This window comes from Salmo salar, chromosome ssa02, assembly GCF_905237065.1.
Source record: "Salmo salar chromosome ssa02, Ssal_v3.1, whole genome shotgun sequence".
NCBI lineage: Eukaryota > Metazoa > Chordata > Actinopteri > Salmoniformes > Salmonidae > Salmo > Salmo salar.
The window spans coordinates 1,379,015-1,386,997 of record NC_059443.1 but is presented as its reverse complement, the minus strand read 5'-3'; positions in this window follow the sequence as shown (position 1 = coordinate 1,386,997).

The following is a 7,983-nucleotide window of genomic DNA, read 5'->3' as shown; positions in this document are numbered from 1 at the left end:
TGACAAAACGGATGGCACTGTGATAGACTGCATCCAGTTTATTGAGTAGAGTGTTTGGAGGCCATTTTGTAAATGACATCGCCGAAGTCGAGGATCGGTAGTATGGTCAGTTTTACGAGGGTGTGTTTGGCAGCATGAGTGAAGGATGCTTTGTTGTGAAATAGGAAGCCAATTCTAGATTTAACTTTGGATTGGAGATGTTTGATGTGAGTCTGGAAGGAGAGTTTACAGTCTAACCAGACACCTAGGTATTTGTAGTTGTCCACATATTCTAAGTCAGAACCGTCCAGAGTAGTGATGCCGGACGGGCGGGCAGGTGCAGGCAGCAATCGATTGAAGAGCATGCATTTAGTTTTACTTGTATTTAAGAGCAGTTGGAGGCCACAGAAGGAGAGTTGTATGGCATTGATGCTCGTCTGGAGGGTTGTTAACACAGTGTCCAAAGAAGGGCCAGAAGTATACAGAATGGTGTCGTGTGCGTAGAGGTGGATCAGAGACTCACCAGCAGCAATAGCGACATCATTGATGTATACAGAGAAAAGAGTTGGCACAAGAATTGAACCCTGTGGTACCCCCATAGAGACTACCAGAGGTCCGGACAACAGGCCCTCCGATTTGACACATTGAACTCTATCAGAGAAGTAGTTGGTGAACCAAGCGAGGCAATCATTTGAGAAACCAAGGCTATTGAGTCTGCCGATGAGGATGTGGTGATTGACAGAGTTGAAAGCTTTGGCCAGGTCAATGAATACGGCAGCACAGTATTGTTTCTTATCGATGGCGGTTACGATATCGTTTATGACCTTGAGCGTGGCTGAAGTGCACCCATGACCAGCTCTGAAACCAGATTGCATAGCGGGGAAGGTACGGTGGGATTTGAAATGGTCGGTTATCTGTTTGTTGACTTGGCTTTCGAAGACCTTAGAAAGGCGGGGTAGGATAGATATAGGTCTGTAGCAGTTTGGGTCAAGAGTGTCCCCTCCTTTGAAGAGGGGGATGACAGCAGCTGCTTTCCAATCTTTTGGAATCTCAGACGACACGAAAGAGAGGTTGAACAGGCTAGTAATAGGGGTTGCAACAATTTCGGCAGATCATTTTACAAAGAAAGGGTCCAGATTGTCTTGCCCAGCTGATTTATAGGGGTCCAGATTTTGCAGCTCTTTCAGAACATCAGCTGACTGGATTTGGGAGAAGGAAAAATGGGGAAGGCTTGGGCGAGTAGATGTGGGGGGGTACAGTGCTGTTGACCGCGGTAGGGGTAGCCAGGTAGAAAGCATGGCCAGCCGTAGAAAAATGCTTATTGAAATTCTCAATTATAGTGGATTTATCAGAGGTGACAGAGTTTCCTATCCTCAGTGCAGTGGGCAGCTGGTTTGGAAGCGTGTACACTTTAAAATGTGTATTACATTGTCCATCACGCATAACTGTCAAGTTAAAGAGTGGTTCAATGATCTGTTTGAATGAGACTGGATCTACCAAGTGAATAACTTAATGTATTGTCTTCAACAACAAATGAAGAGATGACAGTGGCAGCTTACCTGACATGCAACAGGCTTTCATCCTACAAAAAAAACTTGGTATACGATAGAAATAACAACATTCACCTAGATGTACTTCAGCTTTGACCACAGCTGCATTCAAGGTGGTGCTGGAGTCTCTTCTCACAGCCGCTGTGCAACATGCTGGATGCTGACCACAATCACCTGTGAAGTGTAGGCCTATTGTAGACTCTAGACTGGCAGTCTGGAATTCATGTGAGGCCCACAGGTGTTTGTGTATCAGTGTCTGGTCTATCTACGACAGGTCTGATATGTAAGTATGTAACACCTGGACCACCACAACAACAGATAGAAGCAGAGGACCCGTCTGTTTGTCTGTCTGTCTCTCTGCCGTCAGTTCTCACACTGTCCTCTAACATTAAACACCACGTCTCCTTTCAGCCCACTAGAAGAGGAAAGGTGGCAGAGTTGTTTTTCTTCTTCCCCTTCTTCCGTCCATCAAAAGAAAATACCAGAGAGAGAAATCAAAGAGAAACGTGCAGCTGCTTTTTTTTGAGACGACCATGAGACAAGGAGCTGGGTGCAAAATGGGACCACAGCAAGTCTGTCACCTCCACTGGTAGATGGGTATATATGTGTGTGTGTGTGTGTGTGTGTGTGTGTGTGTGTGTGTGTGTGTGTGTGTGTGTGTGTGTGTGTGTGTGTGTGTGTGTGTGTGTGTGTGTGTGTGTGTGTGTGTGTGTGTGTGTGTTTGGTATCTGTAGCCTGGTTGAGGAGCAGTACGTTGGTGAGATCATGTGTGTGTGCAGAGGCTGTAGGTTCAGACATAAACAGCTGTAGGTTCAGACATAAACAGCTGTAGGTTCAGACATAAACAGCTGTAGGTTCAGACATAAACAACTGTAGGTTCAGACATAAACAGCTGTAGGTTCAGACATAAACAGCTGTAGGTTCAGACAGAAACGGCTGTAGGTTCAGACATAAACAGCTGTAGGTTCAGACATAAACAACTGTAGGTTCAGACATAAACGGCTGTAGGTTCAGACATAAACAGCTGTAGGTTCAGACATAAACAGCTGTAGGTTCAGACATAAACAGCTGTAGGTTCAGACAGTAAGCAGCTGTAGGTTCAGACATAAACAGCTGTAGGTTCAGACATAAACAGCTGTAGGTTCAGACATAAACAGTTATCAGACAGAGGCTGTAGGTTCAGACATAAACAGCTGTAGGTTCAGACATAAACAGTTATCAGACAGAGGCTGTAGGTTCAGACATAAACAGCTGTAGGTTCAGACATAAACAGCTGTAGGTTCAGACATAAACAGCTGCAGGTTCAGACATAAACAGCTGTAGGTTCAGACATAAACAGCTGTAGGTTCAGACATAAACAGCTGTAGGTTCAGACATAAACAGCTGTAGGTTCAGACATAAACAGTTATCAGACAGGGGGCTGTAGGTTCAGACATAAACAGCTGTAGGTTCAGACATAAACAGCTGTAGGTTCAGACATAAACAGCTGTAGGTTCAGACATAAACGGCTGTAGGTTCAGACATAAACAGCTGTAGGTTCAGACATAAACAGCTGTAGGTTCAGACATAAACAGCTGTAGGTTCAGACATAAACAGCTGTAGGTTCAGACATAAACAGTTATCAGGCAACATAAAATATCCGGTGTTGCTGTGGCTAGGTTGCGCGTCCTTTGATTTCTGCTATTGTCCCTGTCATTGGACAACAGTCTCACCGCTCAATACTTGATTGGGTAAAATGACAGTTCCTCCTCGTATGGAGACTTCTCCACGTTCCCAGAAACATTCTCCCAGATGTGATTCCTCTCCCTCTGTTCTGTATAGTTGAGACCATAGTCTAGATGAGACAATATTAGAGCCATGCGCCATACTGGGACGACCTGGCTTGACACCTCAGTGGCCTCAACCTGTTGGTGGAACACTCAGCTGTGTGTGTGTGTGTGTGTGTGTGTGTGTGTGTGTGTGTGTGTGTGTGTGTGTGTGTGTGTGTGTGTGTGCGTGTGTGTGTGTGCGTGCGTGCGTGTGTGCGTGCCGCTGGGAATTGCCAAGGACGTCAAAAATACGATATTATCACCATACTTAAGTGGTGATACAATATTTATTGCGATTCTAGATATACAGTCGGAAGAAAAAGTATGTGAACCCTTTGGATCTGATCTTCATCTAGGCCACAACAATAGACAAACACAGTCTGCTTAAACTAATAACACACAAACAGTTATACGTTTCCATGTCTTTATTGAACACACCGTGTAAACATTCACAGTGCAGGGTGGGAAAAGTATGTGAACCCTTGGATTTAATAACTGGTTGACCCTCCTTTGGCAGCAATAACCTCAACCAAACGTTTTCTGTAGTTGCGGATCAGAGCTGCAAAACGGTCAGGAGGAATTTTGGATCATTCCTCTTTACAAAACTGTTTCAGTTCAGCAATATTCTTGGGATGTCTGGTGTGAACTGCTCTCTTGAGGTCATGCCACAGCATCTCAAATCGGGTCGAGGTCAGGACTCTGACTGGGCCACTGCAGAAGACGTATTTTCTTCTGTTGAAGCCGTTCTGTTGTTGATTTACTTCTGTGTTTTGGGTCGTTGTCCTGTTGCATCACCCAACTTCTGTTGGGCTTCAATTGGCAGACAGATAGCCTTACATTTTCCTGCAAAATGTGTTGATAAACTTGGGAATTGATTTTTCTGTCAATGATAGCAAGCTGTCCAGGCCCTGAGGCAGCAAAGCAGCCCCAAACCACGATGCTCCCTCCACCATACTTTACAGTTGGGATGAGGTTTTGATGTTGGTGTGCTGTGCCTTTTTTCTCTCCACACATAGTGTTTTGTGTTCCTTCCTTCCTTCCTTCCTTCCTTCCTTCCTTCCTTCCTTCCTTCCTTCCTTCCTTCCTTCCTTCCTTCCTTCCTTCCTTCCTTCCTTCCTTCCTTCCTTCTTCCTTCCTTCCTTCCTTCCTTCCAAACAACTCAACTTTAGTTTCATCTGTCCACAGAATATATTGCCAGTAGCGCTGTGGAACATCCAGGTGCTCTTTTGCGAACTTCAGACGTGCAGCAATGTTTTTTTGGACAGCAGTGACTTCTTCCGTGGTGTCCTCCCATGAACACCATTCTTGTTTTGTGTTTTACGTATCGTAGACTTGTCAACAGAGATGTTAGCATGTTCCAGAGATTTCTGTAAGTCTTTAGCTGACACTCTGGGATTCATCTTAACCTCACTGAGCATTTTGCACTATGCTCTTGCAGTCATCTTTGCAGGACGGCTACTCCTAGGGAGAGTAGCAACAGTGCTGAACTTTCTCCATTTATAGACAATTTGTCTTACCGTGGACTGATGAACATCAAGGCTTTAAGATATATTTTTGTAACCCTTCCCAGTTACAATTCAAGTCAACAATTCATAATATTAGGTCTTCAAACATCTCTTTTGTATGAGACATGGTTCACATCAGGCAATGCTTCTTGTGAATAGCCTTTTTTATATGGCAGGGCAGCTCTAACCAACATCTCCAATCTCATCTCATTGATTGGACTCCAGGTTAGCTGACTCCTGACTCCAATTAGCTTTTGGAGAAGTCATTAGCCTAGGGGTTCACATACTTTTTCCAACCTACACTGTGAATGTTTAAATTATGTATTCAATATAGACAAGAAAAATACAATAATGTGTATGTTATTAGTTTAACCACACTGTGTTTGTCTGTTGTTGTGACTTAGATGAAGATCAGATCAAATTTTATGTCCAATTTATGCAGAAATCCAGGTAACTACAAAGGGTTCACATACTTTTTCTTGCCACTGTATCATGATTTATCATGCACGATTCAATATGTATTGCAATTTGATATTGCAATTCAATGTTCCAAACATATTGCTCACCATATGTCTGCTGCAGAGAGGCTAGAGAGCATGAGAAAACGAGTTTTGGTCAGTCATGGTCACGGAAATAAAAGTGCTGAAAACATGACTCACCAGACCTGAGCCTCCCCTCCCCTCCCCATCCCATCCCATGGCCAGACCTGAGCCTCCACTCCCCATCCCATCCCATGGCCAGACCTGAGTCTCCCCTCCCCATCCCATCCCATCCCATGGCCAGACCTGAGCCTCCCCTCCCCATCCCATGGCCAGACCTGAGCCTCCCCTCCCCATCCCATCCCATCCCATGGCCAGACCTGAGCCTCCACTCCCCATCCCATCCCATGGCCAGACCTGAGCCTCCCCTCCCCATCCCATGGCCAGACCTGAGCCTCCCCTCCCCTCCCCATCCCATGGCCAGACCTGAGCCTCCCCTCCCCATCCCATCCCATCCCATGGCCAGACCTGAGCCTCCCCTCCCCTCCCATCCCATGGCCAGACCTGAGCCTCCCCTCCCCATCCCATCCCATCCCATGGCCAGACCTGAGCCTCCCCTCCCCATCCCATCCCATGGCCAGACCTGAGCCTCCCCTCCCCATCCCATCCCATGGCCAGACCTGAGCCTCCCCTCCCCATCCCATCCCATCCCATGGCCAGACCTGAGCCTCCCCTCCCCATCCCATCCCATGGCCAGACCTGAGCCTCCCCATCCCATCCCATGGCCAGACCTGAACCTCCCCTCCCCATCCCATCCCATCCCATCCCATGGCCAGACCTGAGCCTCCCCTCCCCATCCCATCCCATCCCATGGCCAGACCTGAGCCTCCCCATCCCATCCCATGGCCAGACCTGAGCCTCCCCATCCCATCCCATGGCCAGACCTGAGCCTCCCCTCCCCATCCCATCCCATCCCATGGCCAGACCGGAGCCTCCCCATCCCCTCCAAATCCCATGGCCAGACCTGACCTGGCATTAGCCTGCCCTTGTCTTTAGCAGGCTGACAACAGACTCATCCGTCACAGGTTTGTAATCAAGAAGTGTACCCCCCCACCCCCTCCCTCCCTCCCTCCCCCCTCCCTCCCCCCCTCCCTCCCCACCCCTCCCTCCCTCCCTCCCCACCCCCCTCCCTCCCCACCCCTCCCTCCCCACCCCTCCCTCCATGGCTAACTCTTCCGGCTGATTACTCGTAATGTAATTTTAATTAAAAACTGCGGTGTCAAAGGGTTTAGTGGGCTTGAGAAGTGGGCCCAGATTGCAGCGCTGTGGTAAACCCCCCTCACTTGGTTGGAGAGGAAATGCATCCTGACACCAACCTGTGTGACCTGGACGACCTACGACAACATGAACAAAAGGCAGTCTACTGTACAGGGCCGAGGGCACGGTCACAATGAGAGGATAGTCACCATGGGTAGAGAAGGTGCTTTCCTATATTACTGTCACTTGTAATTATAATTCATTAATACGATATTAATATAGCAGTAGAATAGGAGGAACACAGAAGGTGTGGAGTGTCTGGGGAAGGGTGGAGGTGAAGGTGTGGGGGTGAAAACTAAAAGGGTTGTGCTCGCTCCTAACTGACAGTTTAAAGCCACATTCCTGAATTTATGTTCCAGCCTAAACGGAATGCTTGGTTTAGCATTAAACTAATTTTAAAAGGTATATGGAACATGCATTAAAACTTTGGAGAAAAACCTTTAAATTGTCTCTTTGGAAAGAAGAGATTTAACAAGACAAATCCCTGGTATAGAATCAACAGTTGAAGTCCTCTGGTAGTTGGTAATCCCTTCACCTGGAACGGTTTGATTATCTCCTCTCCATCGACCCTGAAACGGATCCCCCCCCCACTGCTCCCTGCGCCCAGACTAAACCACTCTCCTCTCTAAAAGCCCATCTCAACCCCATCTGCTGAGACATTACTGAGATCCCCCTCACTCACAGCCTGGAAGAATGGCCAAGGAGGGGATGTAGGGATGGCTACACAGGGGGGAGGAGGGGATGTAGGGATGGCTACACGGTGGGGGAAGGAGGGGATGTAGGGATGGCTACACGGTGGGGGAGGAGGGGATGTAGGGATGGCTACACGGTGGGGGAAGGAGGGGATGTAGGGATGGCTACACGGTGGGGGGGAGGAGGGGATGTAGGGATGGCTACACGGTGGGGGAAGGAGGGGATGTAGGGATGGCTACACGGTGGGGGAAGGAGGGGATGTAGGGATGGCTACACGGTGGGGCAAGGAGGGGATGTAGGGATGGCTACACGGTGGGGCAAGGAGGGGATGTAGGGATGGCTACACGGTGGGCCAAGGAGGGGATGTAGGGATGGCTACACGGTGGGGCAAGGAGGGGATGTAGGGATGGCTACACGGTGGGCGAAGGAGGGGATGTAGGGATGGCTACACGGTGGGGGAGGAGGGGATGTAGGGATGGCTACACGGTGGGGGGAGGAGGGGATGTAGGGATGGCTACACGGTGGGGGGAGGAGGGGATGTAGGGATGGCTACACGGTGGGGGGAGGAGGGGATGTAGGGATGGCTACACGGTGGGGGGAGGAGGGGATGTAGGGATGGCTACACGGTGGGGGAGGAGGGGATGTAGGGATG